We start from the raw sequence: 22,176 nt of genomic DNA, 5'->3' as shown, positions 1-22,176 counted from the left end.
GGTAATTTTCAGCGATTGCGTTGAATTTTTTGGTCTATATTGAGGGTCATTTTTACTCGTTTTTAGAATTTTCGCAAATTTCACAAAAATTTTATTAGCTTTTGTTCAGATTTAGCAATTTTGGCGCTTTATTGGCGTTTTTATTCATTTTGACAAGTTTTTTTGTTTTTTTCTCGTACAATTTTTGACAAATTTCACTGAAATTTTATCACTTTTTGGCGATTTTTAATTGTTTTTGGTGCTTTTTTTGGTTTTTTATGTCATTTTAATCGATTTTCAACACATTTTTATCCAGCTTTTGCCGAATTTTATTGACGTAGCATAATTTTTGATGATGATTAATGAGATTTGTATGTCTTCACGTTATTTCAACCATGTTTTATGCAATTTTTGCTACTTACATTTTGTTAAATTTTGCTGAAATGTCATTAATTTTTGGAAATATTTATAAGTAACTGTGAAATTGTATTCATGTTGTTTAAGTAATTTTCACAATCGTTCATTCGTTTTGGAGTTTTTGTTGCATTTTTTCAAACACTAAGAGTTTTTTGACGAATTTTTTGCTATTTTTCTACATTTTGCTGTTTCTTCAATTTTTGGCAATTTTTATTGACATTATCGATTTTTTACTTGTTCACTTTTTTCATCATTTTGATATGTTTTAAATCCGGCTCAATTCAATTTTTTAAAATCAGTTTTTATAGGTGGGTACTACATACAATCTAGAAAGAAAAGTGTGATCAGATCCGGACATTTGAGGGGTCCGATTCGGCCATACCAGATTTGATGAGATGTAGTTAAATGACAATTTTTATCGCATTTGATCTGCTGAAATGCGAGGGACTTGACATGATTGGTTCTGACCGGATCAGAATTGATCAGATTCAATCATTTTCTCCGGTGACGAATGATGTATGGATAGAATAACTCATCTGGAGAATAGCTTCGCTGCAAAAATGACTAGTGAGGTGTTTCAAAATTTAAAAGTTTGAAAAGTCTTTCGTGTGCTGAATGAGGGTCTTCGTACCAAAAAATGATGAAAATCTTGAGATTTTTTCCATTTTGTCCAATATTTTTCTGTCTTTGGGGGGAGGGGGAGGGTACTGACCCTGAATAGTCGAGAAGATTCATGATGAGTATGTTGACTGTTGAGCTTAAAATGCCTAAAACTTTCTTAGTCTCAAAATAAAGATCCAAATGCGTATTTTGGATATCTTCTGGAGTAGAACTCAAAACCTAGAGCATTGTTGAAATTTTAAAATTCGAAATACGAATCTGAAATACGATCTAATGAAGAGGTCTTGAAGTGTTTCTCTGTAAAATAAACAGCCGAGTCTTTAGTTCGCATGTTGCCATTTAAGGAGCACTTTTGCGAGGGTCACAACTCGATTGAATTAAACACGAAACGACCTCAGGTACCTACCTATATGTATTTTTCGAGCTGGAAGCCATTTGCAGATGTTATGATCAACACCAGTGTCTATCTCTATGGTACGTTCTCGTTGACATGAAGAGTTGTATCTCTTTGCATTGCTCGTTCTCTGTGACCAAAGAAGGAAACTATATGTAACGATTAGATGCGGATAATCGAAGGAAAGCTTACAAGTGGTCGACAAGAAGCCAAAGTTGATTAGCAAAATGGGTGGTAATTTGATCGAGAATTATGGTGGTACGTGGATACAGATGAGACGAGGTCGCTCCCTGAAGTGTAAAAAGTGAGAAAGGCTGGTTTGTCGCGGGCTTCCACCGACTGCAGCAGACACAAGCAGAGGTACGATGTAAAGGCAAAAGCAACTACTAGCAAGCGATGATGGTGATGATGATGATGATGATGATGATGATGATGATGATGATGATGATGACGACGACGGTTTAATGCAACAATGCAATACCTTGCTGCGGATCATTAAAAGAAAAATCCTTTTGTAACTGAATTTTTTATTTTTTGTTTCATTGTAGGTACGCTTTTTATTGTACGCGACGAAGGTCGTTCTCTTGAAAATCAAGCCGCCTATCAAATTATCCGGCGACATACGAGGAAGTGGTGAACGATTCTTCGACTTACTATATTAATGCTACGTGTTAGTGTGTTGTAGAGTTTTTTTTTCTCCCATCGAGCCTTCTTTTATGTAGGTATACTTACATTGTACGCAGCATTGTACCGATTTATTGTTCGTATCTGTAAATGAGTCTGTTCCTTTACCTCTCTTTATGCATGGGTGGTGTGAGTGTGAGGCGAATTGATGGCTGAATTTTGTATCGTTGCATTTTTTCCAATAGCTATCACACGTCGATTAGGTACCTCTATAATTGAGCCGATCGATACGAGTACGAGCTGTATCTACTAAAATACGCTGTGATATGAAAGTCGTGACTCACAAGCAGCGGTTTCGTTTGAAAATATAGGCTCAGGCAGATGCTGCACTGCAGTACTCGTACTGTTCGTAAATATACGAGTATATAATATAGAGTCAATGTACAGAAGCCGTGGTTTTCTTCATCGTTGATTAATTACCTGCGCGCAACTCTTTGCCTTGCCATTTAGGTATAGTTTAAAAGTCGGATGTGCAGTGCAGGGGAAGAGTGGCCCGTAAAGAGTATCTAATATCCATTGTTTCCGCGTATACCTGTTACCTATTCTTGATGGGTCTCTTTGTCTTGGCTCGAGTTTTGAATTCGATAGTACAAGCTATACAAGTACTTGCATGTTGACGTTGTTATATGACAGAGACGTGGTTTTTTAAAATTAGCGTGAAATTAAATAAGTAAATATGTATTAGGAGGGCCAGGGCGGTGGGTAGTGGTGCGGCGTCTAGCTTTCTACATCAACGTCGTTGGACGTGAAAAATGCACGTATAGTACAAAGTCTCCTAAAATATGACCCAGCTATACCACACTCGTAAGTGCACAACGCGGACGACGAGACGCGGATGCAATACCTGCAATTATACAATTGACGATAGATATTATTAGTTTACTTTTCGTTCCCGTCTAAACAAAACAATACAATATATTTAGCACTCTTAATCAAGCGTATCGTCATTTCGTCAAATATTACACCAGACTTGATGGAAAAAAAAACTAGGCACCTATTTCAATTCGTAGCATATTATTGGTGATTGTCGCGATGCCAAATGACTGATGTGAGACGTCGATTATACGCATTTTTGAGGAAATTTGATTTGGACAATTGTTACATGTTCGTTAATTAGAAAAGTTTCGTACGTACGTATAAGAGCACCTGTCGATCTCTCAGCCATCGATTTACCTATTTTATTTTTTCTTTACTGAAGCATGAAAACCCATAAGGGGAAGCTCGCTGGAAAAACAGTGTACTCAAATTTTGGAAAATATGGAAAAATTTGGGAATTTTTCCTTTCTGGAAAAGTCGAGGAATTTTGCAACTTCTTTTTCAAAATCAGGAAATTTGGCAAATAAAATTACCTATGTAAACCATCGATTTTGGCAGATTTTTAAGAATTTGGATTTTGGATTTCACTGATTTTACTTGAAGAGAGAAGAAGACTTTCAAGTGTTGAAAGTTTATGATTGGAATCTGAAAAGTGTTTTGAAAAAAAAGATTCACAAAACAACCGAAAACCAGATTATTGAGAATTTGCGTTCAAAATACATATTTTTCGTATAAGAAACATTTCAAAGTCAACTTGCTAAAAAAAGTTGACCTATAATAACAAAATGACGGCATTTTGATTGACAGGTCAGCCGAAATCACAGATTTGGCTTTTCCCATCTTCATTTAATGAAAGTTGAAAAAATGCCCTGGAAGTTCCAGTAATTTCCAAGAAGTATAGCAGGAGGCTCCGAAACGACCTGCAATCTATACCTGCAGTCGATTTCATAGCATATTGAAATTAGTTTGCAGAAAGAATTTCGACTTCCTAACTACATTTAATGAAATTTTATGGAAATTTCAAGTTTAAAGATTCTGCTGGAGGCTCCACTAATTTTCAAAAGGCCGCTGGAGGCTCCAAAATGACTTGAAATTACCGGCAGTCGGTATTGAAATTAGTTTACAGTATGAATTTCTGCTTTTAATCCCCGTTTGAGTAGAAATTTCAAGTATAAAAAATGTACTGGAGGCTCCAGCAATTTCCAAAAAGTCGCTGGAAGCTCCAAAACGACTTGAAATCTACCTACAGTTGATTTAATAGAGTATTAAAATGGCTTTCCAACTGCATTTGATGAAATTTTGTAAAAATTTAACTTTGAAAAAATGTACTGGAGGCTCCAGTGATTTACAAAAAAATCGCTGGAGGCTCCAAAATGACTTTAAACCACCTGCAGTTGGTATTGAAATTAGTTAACAGAATTAGTTTCGGATTTTCAACTGCATTTGAGTAGAAATTTCAAGTTTGAAAAATGTACCTACTAGAGGCTCCAGCAATTTCCAAAAAGTCGCTGGAGGCTACAAAACGACTTGTAATCTACCTGCAGCTGGTTTCATAAAGTATTAGAATGACTTTACAACTGCATTTGATAAAATTTTGTAGAAATTTCACGTTGAAAAAATGTACTGGAGGCTCCAGTAATTTTCAAAAAGTCGCTGGAGGCTACAAAACGACTTGTAATCTACCTGCAGCTGGTTTCATAAAGTAGATATTAGAATGACTTTACAACTGCATTTGATGAAATTTTATAAAAATTTCACTTTGAAAAAATGTACTGGAGGCTCCAGTGATTTCCAAAAAAATCGCTGGAGGCTTCAAAATGACTTGAAACCACCTGCAGTTGGTATTGAAATTAGTTAACAGAATTAGTTTCGGATTTTCAACTGTATTTGACGAAATTTTGTGAAAATTTCAATTTTCAAAAATCGGCTGGAGCCTCCAGAACTGCTCCAAACCGATTGCAAACGGTTTGAAACCGTTTGCAATCGGTTTGGCAGGTCGAAAATAGAATACATGCCAATTTCTGCAGCTTTCTGAGTCTATACTTGTAAAAATTTTGATTTTTTTGAAATTATTTTTGGCTTAAAACTTAATTTTTAAAAATCGAAAAATGCACTTCAGCCCTTGAAATTTTGGTTGATGATAATTTATTGTACTCCCTTTCGATCTAGTTTTTTTGAGTTCAAAAAATTTCGTGCGAGTCCTATATTGGAAAGCAAAATCTGCGATTTCGGCTGACCTGTCAATCAAAATTGCCGCCATTTCGTTAGTAAGGCCAAGTTTCTTTTGGGTAGTTTGCTTTAAAATGTTCCCTAGGATGTCCTCTCAAAGGAAAAAGTTGTCCCAATCGGTGGTGGTGGTGGGGGTGGGGGGCATTATTCCAAAATTTCTAGTTTGTACCAAAGTATTTTGCGAATTTTCGAAAATCAAATTTATGCCAGAAAAGAAGACAAAAATCTAAACTTTACCAAACTAACCTAGAAAGCTGAAATTTGGGATATACCCTATTTTCGACCTGCCAAATAGATTGAAAACGGTTTCAAACCGTTTTGAGCAGTTCTGGAGCCTCCAGCAGATCTTTGAAACCTGAAATTTCACACAAAATTCCATCGAATGAAGTTGAAAATACGAAGTTCACGCTGCATTTCAATTTGAACACGCTTTCAAGTCGACTGCTGAAGGGTTGGAGGCATTTTGGAGCCTCCAGCAACTTTTTGAAATTCTTGGAGTTCCCAGTAGATTTTTGAAAGTTGAAATTTCATACAAAATTTAATCAAATGCAGTTGGAAAGTCGAAATTCATTATGTAAACTAATTTCAATAGACTATGAAGTCGACTGCAGGTAGATTTTAAGTCATGTTGGAGCCTCCAGCGTCTTTTTGGAAATTACTGGAGCCTCCAGCAGATTTTTAAATGCTCGAAAATTCCGTAAAATTCTACCGAACAGAGGTAGAAAATAGAAATCCAAAATTTACTCTGCACTTTAATTTCAACACACTATCAAGTTGACTGCAGGTGGGTTCAAGTCATTTTGGAGCCTCCAGCATATTTTGGTAACTTTAAATTTCCACAAAATTCAATCACATGGAGTTGGAAATCCGAAATTTACGTTGCACTCCAACATGAACACGTTTTCAAGTCAACTGGAGTTATTTTTGAAAACTTCTGGAGCCTCCAGCGAATTTCTGAAACTTGAAATTTCCACACACTATCATCAAATAAAATTGGAAATCCGAAATTCACGTTGCACTCCAACATGAACACGTTTTCAAGTCAACTGGAGTTATTTTTGAAAACTTCTGGAGCCTCCAGCGAATTTCTGAAACTTGAAATTTCCACAAACTATCATCAAATAAAGTTGGAAATCCGTAATTCACTCCGCTTTCCAATTTCAACACGCTATCAAGTTGACTACAGGTAGGTTCAAAGTCGTTCTGGAGTCTCCAGCGGTTTTTTGGAAATTACTGGAGCCTCCAGCAGATTTCTGAAACTTGAAATTTCTACATAAGTCAATCAAATGGAGTCAGAAAGCCGAAATTCACTCGGCACAGCACATAAGTAACGAGAATTGGGTGTAAGTATCCCAAATTTCAGCTTTTCAAGTCAATTTGGTAAAAATTTGATTTTTTTCTCATTTTTGGCATAAATTTGATTTTCAATAATTCATCAAAAATCGAAAAATACATTTTAGCACAAATTTTTGCACGCTCTTTCGATCTAGTGTTGTCAAGTTCAAAACTTTTCTGGCGAGTTCTACGTTGGAAAACAAAATCTGCGATTCCAGCTGACCTGTTAATCAAAATGACCTCATATTGTTTTGAAAATTTTCCCCAAAAATTTCCATTTCCGTTTAGATATCAGTCGAAGGCACTGATTGTAATTCTGCGAACTGTGATAGCCGATAGGTATACTTCAGAATCAAAATTAGAATATCTAGAGAAGAGGGACCGAAGTCCAAAACTTTGCTAAATAAGTACAATATTCTTGTAATTCGAAATAGTTCTTTAATTCTTGTTCCGATGGTAACCATTCATCCTCCAAACCAAACCCAGGCCCTTCCAGAGTCCAATCAAGGCCAAAGCTCAGGTAAATCTATAGGCAAGCAAGTGTGTATCTCTGATTTTCGAAATATATTTGTCATTCGTGTGGGTTGTTGCTTGTTGCGGTTATATGTACCTCGAATAAAGTCACACTCTTAGATTAAGAAATGATCTTATCCGTTGATGAAATTTACATCTCGCTTGTACGGCATCATCATCGTCACCGATGCTGTAGACCAGACCAGACCGAGCCGTTTATAAAGAAATTCGAGTCAGCCTGCCTCACCTGTGGTCTAAAACACGGGCGGCGTTATTTTTGAATTAAAACACCACTTTGTCGTACGGGTAGAAGAGCAGTTAAAAACGACAAAAATCTTATCATTTTTATACTACACCAGGTAATGGTGATATTTTTTTCTCACTAATGACTGCCAGATTCTCGAGAACAACAGGGTGGTCCATCTGTCCCATAATATTTGTGCGTCTGTTGGAAACTTTGTAAGAAACATGTACCAATTCTTGTACTAATATCGGTCCCAGTGTCGCGGTGTATATCCTTTTTTTTTCTGTCTCTCTCTCTCTCTTCTCTCTCTTTGTTCCACGCCGACCCAACGACCGACTGCGACCCATCTGAGAGTGAGGCTTTTATGTCGTCCTATACAACTATACAGTCTTGTTAATGCAGGCAATAAAACCTTCTTTTAAATGACTTTATTTATTGCCAAACATGCATAAGAGAGCGCAGATCTGCTTTCCTCTCCAGTCTGCAGCGCACACATCGCTCGCTCTTTGACTAGGTAATAGGATGAGGTATATACTCGTACCTGTAATATTTGCGTTCGGCGTGATTTTTGCAAAGTTTCCAACTCGGCACGTATAATAATTAAGGCGAGTCTGCGCTGCACCTAGGGTGAACTGGATATTCCACATTTTCTCGAATCCTTTTTATTATCATTTTTTTCTCTCTCTGTATATACAGTTCACGTTCGGTGGTATCTGGATATCTATGCTGGTGGTATTCCTATACACCGCTGCGTGATGGTGCTTGGTTAATTTTTACATAAAAGTATTTTCTAATGCGGTAATTTCATCTTGAAAAATTGTCCGAACCAAAAAAATTCCGATGCAAATTGAGCACATACTACTTGTATGTGTATTAGTGTCATTCCACGTCAATTGAACCAAGAAGTGGTAGGGGGGTTCGGCGATTTTTTTGAAATTTCTCCAGTGGAAAGACCTTTTGAAAGGATGCCCAATGGCGCAAATCGCAGCCCTCTAGCCCATTTTTAAAGGCCGCCAGGGGGTGTCAAAGTTTCCAGTGATCCTAAAATATCATCTATTTCAGCAGTGGATTACTCAATAACCGCGATACCTACCAAAATGGAACTTTTTCTAATAGTTAGGGGTTTTGAAAGGCTTTGTGGTGATATCATAAAAATCAGTGTTGCCACTTTTTTTCGTACAAAAAATTAGCTCAAATAGTTTCGAAACGTAGTTTTCATATCGTTCCGACTCTCAAAAATTCTGAAAAAAATATATTATGGACAACTTTTCATGCTGAACAACATATTAAAAAATTGGAATGGTAACATGTTGCGAAGTCGATTTAAAAAAATTTTAAGGTTACAAAAAATGCTATTTTTTTATTTAAAACTTGAAAAAAAAGTTTTGATAGGTGAAGTTGACCCATTTGACCCCTATTTTTACGTATCTGTCGAAAAAGTTGAAAACCCCTTTTCACTCGATAAAATGAACTCCTCACAAAAATAAAAATTCGAAAAAATTCAATTTTCAATGTCAATTATCAAAAAAAGTTTAAATTTATTCAGTTGTCTTATTTTGACCTCTTTCTGGCGTATTTCATGAAAAAGTTGATGAAAATTACACTCGCAACAAGAAAATAAAAATTTGTTCATTTTTTGAATCTTTTCGAATTTTGATTTTTTGTGAGGAAGCCATTTCATCGAGTGAAAGGGTTTTTTCAACTTTTTCTACAGCTACGTAAAAATAGGGGTCAAATGGGTCAACTTCATCTATCAAAACTTTTTTTCATGTTTTAAATAAAAAAATCGCATTTTTTCGCAAACTTAAGATTTTTTAAACTCAACTTTGCAACATGTTACCATCCCAATTTTTTAATATGTTGTTCAGCATAAAAAGTTGTCCATAATTTGTTTTTTTCAGAATTTTTGAGAGTCGGAACGGTATGAAAACTATGTTTCGAAACTTTTTGAGCTAATTTTTTGTACGAAAAAAAGTGGCAACGCTGATTTTTATGATATCACCAAAAAGCCTTTCAAAACCCCTAACTATTAAAATAAGTTCCATTTTGGCAGGTATCGCGGTTATTGAGTAATCCACTGCTGAAATAGATGATATTTTAGGATCACTGAAAACTTTGACACCCCCTGGCTGCCTTTAAAAATGGGCTAGAGGGCTGCGATTTGCGCCATTGGGCATCCTTTCGGAAGGTCTTTCCACAGAAAAAATTTCAAAAAAATCGCCGAACACCCCTACCACTTCTTGGTCTAATTGACATGGAATGACCCATTACGAAACTGAGAACACCTGAAATTTTTCAAAAACCCATAATGGGCATTTAAAGATAGATCGAAAGATCATGCAAAAATTTATCACCTGTCAAAATTTCAAGTGCTGAAGTGCGTTTTTCGATTTTTGGTGAATTTTTGAAAATCCAATTTAGGCCAAAAATGAGGGGAAAAAATCAAAATTTTACCAAATTGACCAAGAAAGCTGAAATTTGGGATATACCCTATTTTCGACATGCCAAATCGATTGGAAACGGTTTCAACCCGTTTTGAGCAGTTCTGGAGCCTCCAACAGATTTTTGAAACTCGAAATTGCCACAAAATTCCATCAAATTGGAGTTGTAAAGCTAAAATTTATTCTAAAAACTAATTTCAATACGCTACGAAGTACTGCAGGTGAATTTCAAGTCGTTTTGGATCCTCCAGCGACTTTTTGAAAATTCCTAAAGCTTCCAGCAGATTTTTGAAACTTTAAATTTCACAAAATTTCATCAAATGGAGATGGAAAGCTAAAATTTACTCTACACTCCAATTTTAACACCCTCTGAAAACGACTTCTGGTGGACCTCAAGTCATTTTAGGGCCTCCAGCGACTTTTTTGAAAATTACTGGAGCCTCCAGTAGATTTTGGAAACTTGAAGTATGGTGGTTTCAAATAGTTTTGAAGCTTCCAGCTACTTTTAGGAAATTTCAATTTTCCAAAAAAACGTCATACAACATTTCAAAAAGTTGCTGGAGGCTCTAAAACGACTTGAAATTCACCAGCAGTCAACTTCGTAGCGTATTGAAATTTGTTTGCAGAATGAATTTCGACTCTCCATCTCAGTTTGATGAAATTTTGGGGAAATTACAAGTTTCAAAAATCTACAGGAGGCTCCAGTAATTTTCAAAAAAGTCGTTGGAGGCTCTAGAATGACTTGAATTCCACCAGAAGTCCACTTCGTAGCGTATTGAAATTAGTTTGCAAACTGAATTTCGGCTCTCCATCTCAGTTTGATGAAATTTTGGGGAAATTTCAAGTTTCAAAAATCTACTGGAGGCTCCAGTAATTTTCAAAAAAGTCGCTGGAGGCTCTAAAATGACTGGAACCCATTTGAAGTCGTCTTCAGAGAGTGTTAAAATTGGAGTGTAGAGTAAATTTCAGCTTTCCATCTCCATTTGACGAAATTTTGTGAAAATGTAAAGTTTCAAAAATCTGCTGGGGGCTTTAGGATTTTTCAAAAAGTCGCTGGAGGATCCAAAACTACTTGAAATTCACCTGCGGTACTTCGTAGCATATTGAAATTAGTTTTTAGAATAAATCTTAGCTTTACAACTCCATGCTGGAGGCTCCAGAACTGCTCAAAACGGGTTGAAACTGTTTCCAATCGATTTGGCATGTCGAAAATAGGGTAAATTATCCCAAATTTCAGCTTTCTCGGTCAATTTGGTAAAATTTTGATTTTTTCCTTCATTTTTGGCCTAAATTCGATTTTTAAAAATTCACCAAAAAATCGAAAAACGCACTTCAGCACTTGAAATTTTGACAGGTGATATATTTTTGCATGATCTTTCAATCTACCTTTGTAAAGTTTGAAAAAGTTCGTGCAAGTCCTATGTTAAAACGCAAAATCTGCGATTTCGGCTGACCTGTCAATCAAAATGGCCGCCATTTTGTGAGTAAGGCCAACTTTTTTTTTGGGCAAGTTTGCTTTAAAATGTTCCTTAGGATGTCCCCTTTAAGAAAAAAGTTGTCCCAGTTACTCCTATTGTCATATGCCGGGCTATAGGTAATGATTGAATTGGATTGTCACAAATTCGAAGGTGCCGAGATCGAATTCGGAACTTCTAACTTGAATTTTGATCATGTTTGGGGCACTAGTGAGGCTACAGAAGGCTCAAATTTGCAGATCAAAATCTCAAAATCATTCACCACTTTCTCAAATATATCCTTTTGGAGGCAATTCGTCGAATTTTCGACTCGATGGTGAATTTCCAGTACTTTTTGCTTTATAGGGTACTCAGACAGGTAAGCGTATGGTAGACTCTCCGTAGCCTGGCCAAACAGTACGACGAGTAATTAACTCCATTATTACCGCGCACAATTAAGTAGGTATTATATGCATTGTGCGGAAATTACAAACACGCGTGCTCGTTTCGTGGCCAATTTGTTGGCAATTTTATAATATTAATTCAACTTGGTACAATTACAAGTGTAGGTACTACGGTATAAGCTAATTAGCGTATGAATTGTGCACTGTGTGCTGTGTGTGTTTGTTTTTGTATGTACCAAAGAGTTGAACTATACACGATATATATATGTAGAATGTGTGCATATGCACATGCCACATTTTGGCTACATAAATACATCTTTATCGCGTTGTACTTTACAAGATAGCATGGTAGGGCAGCAGACATTTCCTTATCTTTCAAACCGATTATCATTATTCATTTCGCACTTATCTGCGTGATTTTTCCACCAAATGCAACGCATCGACCGATGTAATTACGTATTTGCATTGCATAATGTACGAGTACATAAATGATAAATATAATATGTATTTTTTTGAATAAGATTTACAACGAGTGATGTTATTGGAAAATATTCTCCTCAAATGCGGTAGCATGCTCTGAAATACCCACACACCCTTCACGAGACAGAAAAAAAAAGGTTGATATAAAGAAGCTGTACTTATACAATGGAATTCGTCTCCAAATACCTAAAAATGTATCCACCATGATGCTTCATGTACCTTACCTATAGCCAAGAAGACTAATACCTAAATCGTTGGTAAACATCTTGTAAAGGAATTATCGTGTAAATACAAAAAAAAAATACCATTCTCAACACTTCGAATAGACCGAGAGGGTTTCCTAAATTCAAACCGACATACTTATTTACAAATTGACACCTTTTTCCTATAAGCATGAAACCTGGTTCATTTTTGACATCATCTTTAGCAACCATGATTTGACTTTCTCCACATGACTCAACTCGAATGTTTTATGCAGTATGGGAAATTTATTCGAATGTCCGTAATTTTGGTTCTAAGAAACTAGAAAAATTCACTATTATGCATGGGACTGGGGACTGTGTAACTGGGTACTGGCATAATACACCCCACAGACGTAGGACGTAGGTAGACAAACATAGAGCTCTATTCTTCGCACGTATCGTTATTAATTTGCATAAGTAACGAAATACTTTGATTTTATTTTACGTATCTATTACCTTACTTATGAATATAACACGGAGCGGCGCCATCATTAGCGATGATTTACTAACACTTTTCAAAACTTCGTTAGCTTCGTTCATTGTTTAATTATGTACCTATAATATGTATATATACCTTTTTATCCGATTCCTATACACATTTCGTGTTATCGTAATGTCGTAGATACAAATTCAACTGTTTTCTAATAAGTACAGGGTATGATCCGGTGCCTAATAAGCACTATCAAAATTTTAATTTGATGCTGAAGTCGATTTTTTTTTAAATTAAAATTTTTGAAAAAATAATTTGAAAACTCGATGAAGATTTTAGAATGAGCTGAAATCGGAAGTTTTCGAAGTGACGGAGAGGGAGAGGGAAGGTTTGAAAAGAAATTATCATTTAGGTACACAACACAGGTTCATTTCATCCAAAAAAATATATATGTGACCTCTCAAGCGTGAGCGTACCACAAGTCGGAAAACGAGTTTTCGAGTTAGAGGCAATAACGTGATTTCAGGTCAAAAAATCGAAAAATTGTTTTTTAGCGGAATCTGGTGAGTTGACAAGTGTACTACGTTACCCCGAAGTCACAGATAAAAAATCGACCGGAAAGTGGCAGAAATCCCGAATTTCAGCTTTCAAAGCTAACCTGACTTTAAAGTCAAACCCAAAAAAAAAATGTTTTTTTTCTAAAAAATTGATTTTAAAATTTTTTTTTAGACTTTTATTGTTTGTTTTCCATGTTTTTTTTCACAAATTTTACAAAAATTTCAGTAAATTTTATTTCAAAATAATCGTTTTAAAGCAAATCTGACTTGAAATTCAAAACAAAAAAAAATGATTTTTTTCTAAAAAATTGATTTAAAATTTTTTTTTTTAGACTTTTATTGTTTGTTTTCCATGTTTTTTTCACAAATTTTACGAAAATTTCAGTAAATTTTATTATTTTATTTCAAAATAATCGTTTTAAAGCAAATTTAACTTAAAATTATTCAAAACATGAAATTTTTTTTCAAAAAAATTGATTTTTAAAATTATTTTTAAGACTTTTATTGTTTGTTTTTCATGTTTTTTTCATAATTTTTATGAAAATTTTCATAAATTATATTATAAAATCGTGATTTGTAACTGTTTTCACTTGATGGTATTTTTAACCCCCCACTTCGACCATATAAAAAAATTTAAATGAATAGATTTTCTTACTTTTTCTTTAAATGCGTTTTTCTCGGAATGAGCTTTTCTTAAACTTCAAGTTCAAATGCCTGTCACGTCGCGAATTTTGAATGTAGGTGGCTGGGGTCGGTCTCATTCGAAAGAGGACAGTTTCTAGTATCTAAATACGTGATAAAATCAATTTTCAAAAATCCGACTTGTGGTACGCTTACGCTTGAGAGGTCACATATATATGTTTTACACAACCTAATCAGAAAATCGTCTGGACAAGAAATTTTTAGAAATTTTTAAATGTTCAAAATTTCTCCAAAAATTTAAAAACGAATTGTAGACTGTAGTATTTAAAATTATGGTTTCCAGCATTTTAGGGTTTTGTTCAAGGGTGAGACTTTTGAGCAATTTTCGACAACAAAGCAAAAATTTTTGCACCCTGGCAAAAAATACAATTTTCGGCAAAAAGCGAAACTTGACAATTTTAACAAACTAAAAGCTGCAGTCAACTTGATAGTGTGTTGAAATTAAAGTGCAGTGTAAATTTTGGATTTCTACCTCTGTTTGGTCGAATCTTATAGAAATTTCGAGCATTTAAAAATCTGCTGGAGGCTCCAGTAATTTCCAAAAAGTCGCTGGAGGTTCCAAAATGACTTAAAATCTACCTACAGTCGACTTCATAGTCTATTGAAATTAGTTTACATAATGAATTTCGACTTTCCAACTGCATTTGATTAAATTTTGTAGAAATTTCAGGTTCCAAAAATTTACTGGGAACTCCAAGAATTTCAAAAAGTCGCTGGAGGCTCCAAAATGCCTCCAACCCTTCAGCAGTCGACTTGAAAGCGTGTTCAAATTGAAGTGCAGCGTGAATTTCGGTTTTCTAACTTCATTCGATGGAATTTTGTGTGAAATTCCAGGTTTCAAAAATCTTCTGGAGCCTCCAGAACTGCTCAAAACGGTTTGAAACCGTTTGTAATCGATGTGGCAGGTCGAAAATAGGATATATATCCCAAATTTCAGCTTTCTAGGTCACTTTGGTAAAGTTTTGATTTTTGTCTTCCTTTTTGGCATAAATTTGATTTTCAAAAATTTTCAAAAAATCAAAAAATGCACTTTACCACTAGAAATTTTGGCTGGTGATGAATTCTTGCATGCTTTTTCGATCTAGTTTTGTCCAGTTCAAAAAATTTCCTACACTTTTTATAAAATACCAAATATTAATATTTTTTTCAATTTTTGACAATTAAGTTTTACTTAAGCCAAAAATAATTCTGAAAAATCGAAATTTTAACAAGTGGACTTGGAAACCTGAAATTTGGCACATATATCCTATTTTCGACCTGCCACATCGATTACAAACGGTTTCAAACCGTTTTGAGCAGTTCTGGAGGCTCCAGCAGATTTTTGAAAATTGAAATTTCCACAAAAATGTCATCAAATGCAGTTGGAAAGCCGAGACTAAATTTCAATACCCACTGCAGGTGGTTTCAAGTAGTTTTGGAGCCTCCGGCGACTTTTTGAAAATTACTGGAGCCTCCAGTACATTTTTTCAACGTGAAATTTCTACAAAATTTCATCAAATGCAGTTGTAAAGTCATTCTAATACTTTATGAAACCAGCTGCAGGTAGATTACAAGTCGTTTTGGAGCCTCCAGCGACTTTTTGGAAATTGCTGGAGCCTCCAGTGCGTACATTTTTCAAACTTGAAATTTCTACTCAAATGGGGATGGTAAGCAGAAATTTATGCTGTAAGCTAATTTCAATACCAACTGCAGGTGGTTTCTCAAGTCATTTTGGAGCCCCCAGCGATTTTTTTGGAAATTCCTGGAGCCTCCAGTACATTTTTTCAACGTGAAATTTTTACAAAATTTCATCAAATGCAGTTGTAAAGTCATTCTAATACTTTATGAAACCAGCTGCAGGTAGATTACAAGTCGTTTTGGAGCCTCCAGCGACTTTTTGGAAATTGCTGGAGCCTCCAGTGGGTACATTTTTCAAACTTGAAATTTCTACTCAAATGGAGATGGTAAGCAGAAATTTATACTGTAAACTAATTTCAATACCAACTGCAGGTGGTTTCAAGTCGTTTTGGAGCTTCCAGCGACTTTTTTAGAAATTCCTGGAGCCTCCAGTACATTTTTTCAACCTGAAATTTTTACAAAATTTCATCAAATGCAGTTGGAAAGACATTTTAATACTCTATGAAATCAACTGTAGGTAGATTTCAAGTCGTTTTGGAGCTTCCAGCGACTTTTTGGAAATTGCTGGAGCCTCCAGTACGTTTTTTATACTTGAAATTTCTACTCAAACGGGGATTGAAAGCAGAAATTCATACTGTAAACTAATTTCAATATCTACTGCAGGCGGTTTCAAGTCATTTTGGAGCCTCCAGGGACTTTTAGAAAATTCCTGGAGCCTCCAGCAGAATCTTGAATTTTGAAATTTTCATAAAATTTCATCAAATGAAGTTATAAAGTCGAAATTCATTCGGCAAACTAATTTCAACGTGCTATGAAATCGACTGCAGGTATAGATTGCAGGTCGTTTCGGAGCCTCCAGCAACTTTTTGGAAATTACTGGAACTTCCAGTGCATTTTTTCAACTTTCATTAAATGAAGATAGGAAAAGCAAAATCTGTGATTTCGGCTGACCTTTCAATCAAAATGGCGTCATTTTGTTATTAGGTCAACTTTTTTTAGCAAGTTGACTTTAAAATGTTTCTTAGGATGTCCCCTTTCAAGAGAAAAAGTTGCCCAAGAAGATCGGCGTGATTGTGCAATATGATTTGAGGCCTCCCCAAATGGACTTATCTGCGTTAGGTGCTTAATGTAGGCCCATGCCCTAGCTTGATATCGAAATTGGTTGCTACTGAATTAAAGTCTCACATTTTAGGAGTCAATCGACACTATTTAGAATAAAAGCATGCATTTGATTTAAAAATAGTATCTATAGTGACTTATATAAGTTGTTTTATATGTGTTTTTTCAGAAACGAGTCTGAAACAAGATGCGGCATCTCGTTCGATTTAAATTGGAATTATATACGGTACCCATGATACGAAAGACAAGACAAGGGGTAATATTTCAGGTAAGACAAAAAAGGTTAAGATTTATACGGTTGGGTTTTTCGTCTTTCGACAATTCGGAATTCGAAGAGCTACGTGTACTTGTAGGTACGTGTTTATAGAACCGGCCATCGCGTAACTAAAAATATATTCAAGTAAAAATTCATCATTTCATATGAAATTTTCCAACACTATGGTGATAAGAGGAGCGGTGGCGGGGGATGGCGGCGGTGTGTTGGATGAAAAAATATACATAAATACTTACCGCGGTGATAATAATAATAACGTCAAGTGGAAATTTATGTTTATGGCCGGCGCGCAGATTAGAAAACTGGAATTGTAGTAGTTTGACAACAAATTATTAGATATGCTACTAGTTTTTCATTGGGTTTTCGCCCGGTGCCCGATACTAGTCGTAGTACCTATAATGCGTTTGGTAGGCTTCGAACATGTCGAAGAATAAATTTTATTGTGATAAGAGGTGCGTGTCGCGGAGGTTATCTGTAATTGTGATCTTAATCTTATAGGTACTTTTTGTCGTTGTATGAATAATTTTTTAATTTTCTCGAATTAAATGTAAATTTATCCGAGGTAGCTTATATATAGGATCAATTTATGAATGCGAGATCATACTTACCTACGTGTTCTTTTTTTTCAACGTCAGATGAAAACCGGAAGATGTGTGTTGTGGAATTTTCAAGAAGGGAAGATTTAATTACGAGAGATGATTTTCAACTGAGGCTTCAGGCTTGTGAAGAATTTGGTGTTCGGATTATTTAAAAGATGGCTCTAGTAGTAACATAGTTCTGTGAAGTACGAGTATCAAGATCTACGAGTACATAAGTTTTTAGAGGCGCTAGTGCTTGCAAGGATTGCGAGAAATTGTAGGAAAAAACTCATCGAATTCTCCAATTCTTCTTCAGATAAATGTTCCTTGCTTCGCTGAAATCGCCCTTTTACTTGATTTCGATGATTCAACCCTCTTGAGACTTCTCGTTATCAAGAATTTTTTTGTTTTGTTTTCATCAATTTTTGGTTCAAATACCCTACTGGAAATTTTTGGTAAATTGTCGGTAATCGAAGACATATTAGGATACGAGCAATGTTTGCAGGGCTCATACCTCGTGCTGAGTTACTTTTCAAAAAAGCATGTAAAAAAAATCAAAAATTCTAATCGTGCAAGTCTTGCTTACTACTTACTACTAAAAATTTCAAAAATTCTCACTGAACTATTGTTTCTTGCCCAAAATTGCTGAAAATAAAATTCTCACGTTTTGTCAAAAACTCCCAAAAATCTCGTTTTTTAAACAAAAAGTTGCTGTGAAAAAGTCCTGCTTTTTCGATGAAAATTACGATGTCAAAAACAAAACTTCTCATGATGGGATTCGCAAAACAATGGGAAGGGAGGGAAGAGGGAGTGTGTTGGGAGGATGAGGGGGTCGATGGCACATTTTTCTATGTCGATAACCTGGTGTTGAGTGTGTATAATTTCTGTCACCTCAAAGCTTAATAAAAAGGCTTCTTTCATCCTTTCATAAATTCCCAAATTCTCACTTTTTTGCTATAAAAATTGCTGAAAAGCCAAGCCCTGTCTTTTAATAAAATTGCCTCGATCTCATGTTCAGCCAAGATTCGAAAAATAGTAAAAAATCTCGCCATTCGTCAAATTTTTTGACAAAAATTGTAAAATTGTAAGTATCACTTTTTTGCCAATAAATCGTCGAAAAATGTTGCTTAACTTATTGTTAAATAAAATCGCTGAAAGTCCCGATCGAGTTCCATCAAGTAGGTAAGTATCAAATTTCAATTAGAACGTTTTGATTCGGTTTTTTTTGCATATAGTTTGATCAGAAAATTTTTTTTGGCCTTTCATATGTTTCTTTTTTTCGGATGAAATAAAATTGAAGTACAAAATACAATGACCTGTGTTTGATGATAAATTACTAGTAATTTGGTAATTTTAGGTAAAGTAGTGATAGTTTTGGTAAATACTATAGTGATTTTAAGTAAAATGGTAATCTCAAGTGAATAATTAATAACTTTTGGTATATTTCTGACAATGGACAATATTGGGTAAATTCCTAGTAATTTGGTAAATTTTAGTAAATTAGTAGGTATAGTAATACATGTGTGGTAAATTACTAGTAATTTTGATAAACATAGGTATATGTACTTGTAATGTGGTAAATTATTGGCGATTGTTGATGAATTACTAATAATTTTTGGTAAATTAAATTGAGTACCGGTAATTTTTGGTATCCTGGTAATTTATGGTACCTAAATTATTGACAGTTTTTGGTAAATTTCAGTTTTTTGTTTTTTTTTGGTGAATCACTGGTAACTTTAAATAAGTTAGAAATTAGGTATGGTAAATTTTGGAAAATTTCTAGTTGTCTTAGGTAGGTATGTTGGTAGTTTTTGGTAAATTTCTGGCAATGTTTGCTAAATTTTTGATAAGGTGGTAATTTTTGGAAAATCTGATGAATTACTGGCAATTTTGGTAATTTTGATAAATTACTGGTAATTTTGGTAATTTTTGGTAAATTACTGGTAATTTTTGATAAAATGGTAATTTTGATAAAATAGTAATTTTGATAATTTGTGATATATTACTGGTAATTAGTAATAGAACTGTACTGAAGAATTACCATTACTTTATCACAAATTATCAACAGTTTACCAAAAATTACAGGAAATTTACTAAAAATTACCAGTAATTTGCCAGAAACTACCAGTAATTTACCATTACCCGAAAATTACCTGTAACTTACCAGAAAATTACCCGTAATTTACCAGAAAATCACCAGCAATTTTTTTTTGATCTTGTAAAATTTATTGACATTTATCAAAGAGGTACTTGAATTAATCAAAAATGCAGCAATTTGCCTAAAATTACAGTAATTTACTAAAAATAACAGTAACTTACCAAAAACTCCAGTAATTACCAAAAATCACCATAATTTACCAAAAATACAGCAAACTGCCAAAATCAAAAATTACAGCAATTTGCCAAAAATAACAGTAATTTACTAATTATGATAAATAACAGAAATTCACAAAAAGTTACAAAAAATTACCAGAAATTACAGTAACTTACCAAAAATTACCGTAATTCATCAAAAATACTGCAATCTACTAAAAATTACAGCAATTTGCCAAAAATTAGAGTAATTTACCAATTATGGGAAATAACAGAAATTTACAAAAAATTACCAGAAATTACAGTAACTTACCAAAAATTACCGTAATTCATCAAAAAATACTGCAATATACTAAAAATTACAGCAATTTGCCAAAAATAACAGTGATTTACCAATTATGAAAAATAACAGAAATTTACCAAAAATTACAAAAAATTACCAGAAATTACAGTAACTTACCAAAAATTACAGTAATTTACAAATTATGGGAAATAACAGAAATTTACAAAAAATTACCAGAAATTACAGTAACTTACCAAAAATTACCGTAATTCATCAAAAATACTGTAATCTACTAAAAATTACAGCAATTTGCCAAAAATTAGAGTAATTTACCAATAATGGGAAATAACAGAAATTTACAAAAAATTACCAGAAATTACAGTAACTTACCAAAAATTACCGTAATTTATCAAAAATACTGCAATCTACTAAAAATTAAGTACAGAAATTTGCCAAAAATTACAGTAATTTACCAATTAGGGATAATAACAGAAATTTACCAAAAATTACAAAAAATTACCAGAAATTACAGTAACTTACAAAAAATTACTGTAATTCATCAAAAATACTGCAATCCAATGAAAATTACAGCAATTTGCCAAAAATTACAGTAACTTACCAATTTATGAAAAATAACAGAAATTTACCAAAAATTACAAAAAATTACCCGAAATTACAGAAACTTATCAAAAATTACCGTAATTCATCAAAAATACTGTAATCTTCTAATCTTCTAAAAATTACAGCAATTTGCCAAAAATCACAGTAATTTACCAATTATGAAAAATAACAGAAATTTACCAAAAATTACAGACAATTACAGTAACTTACCAACAATTACAGGTAATTTTGGTAATTTGCGGGTAATTTGGTAATTTAAGGTAAATTACCGGTATTATGAAATTAATAATTTTTGCAAAATTTGAATTATTGCAGGGTGTTTTTCTTGAAAAAGTGGTTATCTAAAAGTGCTCTGCTGAGAAATGTGAAACATTATCAAAAAAAGTACAGATATGAATTTTTCATTTTTTTGTTGATTTTTTCCAATTTGAGGGGCTTTATTGGGAACGAACATGATTTGGGAGTTGGGGAATGGGTTTTCTTGAAAAAAATGCTTATTCGGAAAGATTCTGCACATAAATGAAAAATTTCATCAATTTTTTATATTTTTTCATTTTTTCCAAATTGGGGGGGGGGGGCGGGAGGGACTTCATACAAGAGAGCCAACACTCATTTGTAGATCCAACGAATGGTTTTTTCTTGAAAATGAGGTTATGTAGAACAAATTCTAGTGTGGAAATTAGATATTTTGATTTATTCTTATTTTTTGTGATTTTTTTCAACTTTGAGGGGCTCCTTACTATAGGGGGACAATATGGTTTTGAATGGTTCAGGGAAAGTTTTTTCTTGAGAGGATTATTTAGAAAAATTCTGACACATAAACAAAGAATTTTAATAAATCGAACTTAAAAAAAATTCTTTTTCAGCTCGGGAGGGGGGCTATTAGCGCCACTTTTTCATAGATAGGGGAAAAATTTTAAAAATAGGGGTCATTTTATCATCCGAAATTACAACTTGGGCAATTTTTTCGAGGTTCAGACTTGAAAAGTCCGCACTATTATACGTTTCAAATCTGTCACCTGTGATTTTATTTTTTAGATCGCCCATTATGGCCAATAATGATCTTACGGTTCACTTGTATGCGTAGAGCTATTATTTATTTAGTGACCTTTTTATGCAACTAACGAGCATAAACTAGTATTGTTCGGTGGTAATTACGAGTATTTTAATGGTAATTGATGATATTAACTAGGAATAATTTATTATCTGCAGGTAATTGCTGTAAGTGAATAGAAGTTATTTGCAATTCATCGCTAAAAGCGGACACCTAATCGATTTCGAAGCTGTTCGATTCAATTGTTGACGAATGCTGAATGAAGAGGAGGCGTCGTCGGCTCATGGGTAAGCAGTAAGCACTTGGAACAGGTTCACTTAATTGATTTTCGCAGCATTTGCATTAATAAAAAAAAATATGCTCCGTTAGCTACGT

At 34.1% G+C, this 22,176-nt stretch overlaps 1 long non-coding RNA gene across 1 annotated transcript in view; it reads left to right on the top strand.

Annotated features, from left to right (window-relative positions):
* Window positions 1-22,176, top strand: part of LOC135838067 (uncharacterized) — a 131,255-nt gene that overhangs the window by 108,842 nt on the left and 237 nt on the right. Inside the window, exons 3-4 of the long non-coding RNA XR_010557314.1 lie at window positions 16,848-16,946; window positions 21,960-22,088. This is a non-coding gene — a long non-coding RNA (uncharacterized LOC135838067). The remainder of the gene's footprint in view (window positions 1-16,847; window positions 16,947-21,959; window positions 22,089-22,176) is intronic.

This window comes from Planococcus citri, chromosome 2 (genome assembly GCF_950023065.1).
Source record: "Planococcus citri chromosome 2, ihPlaCitr1.1, whole genome shotgun sequence".
NCBI classification, from domain to species: Eukaryota; Metazoa; Arthropoda; class Insecta; order Hemiptera; family Pseudococcidae; genus Planococcus; species Planococcus citri.
Note: the sequence above shows the minus strand (reverse complement) of the source record. Positions and strands in the feature narration are given on the sequence as shown.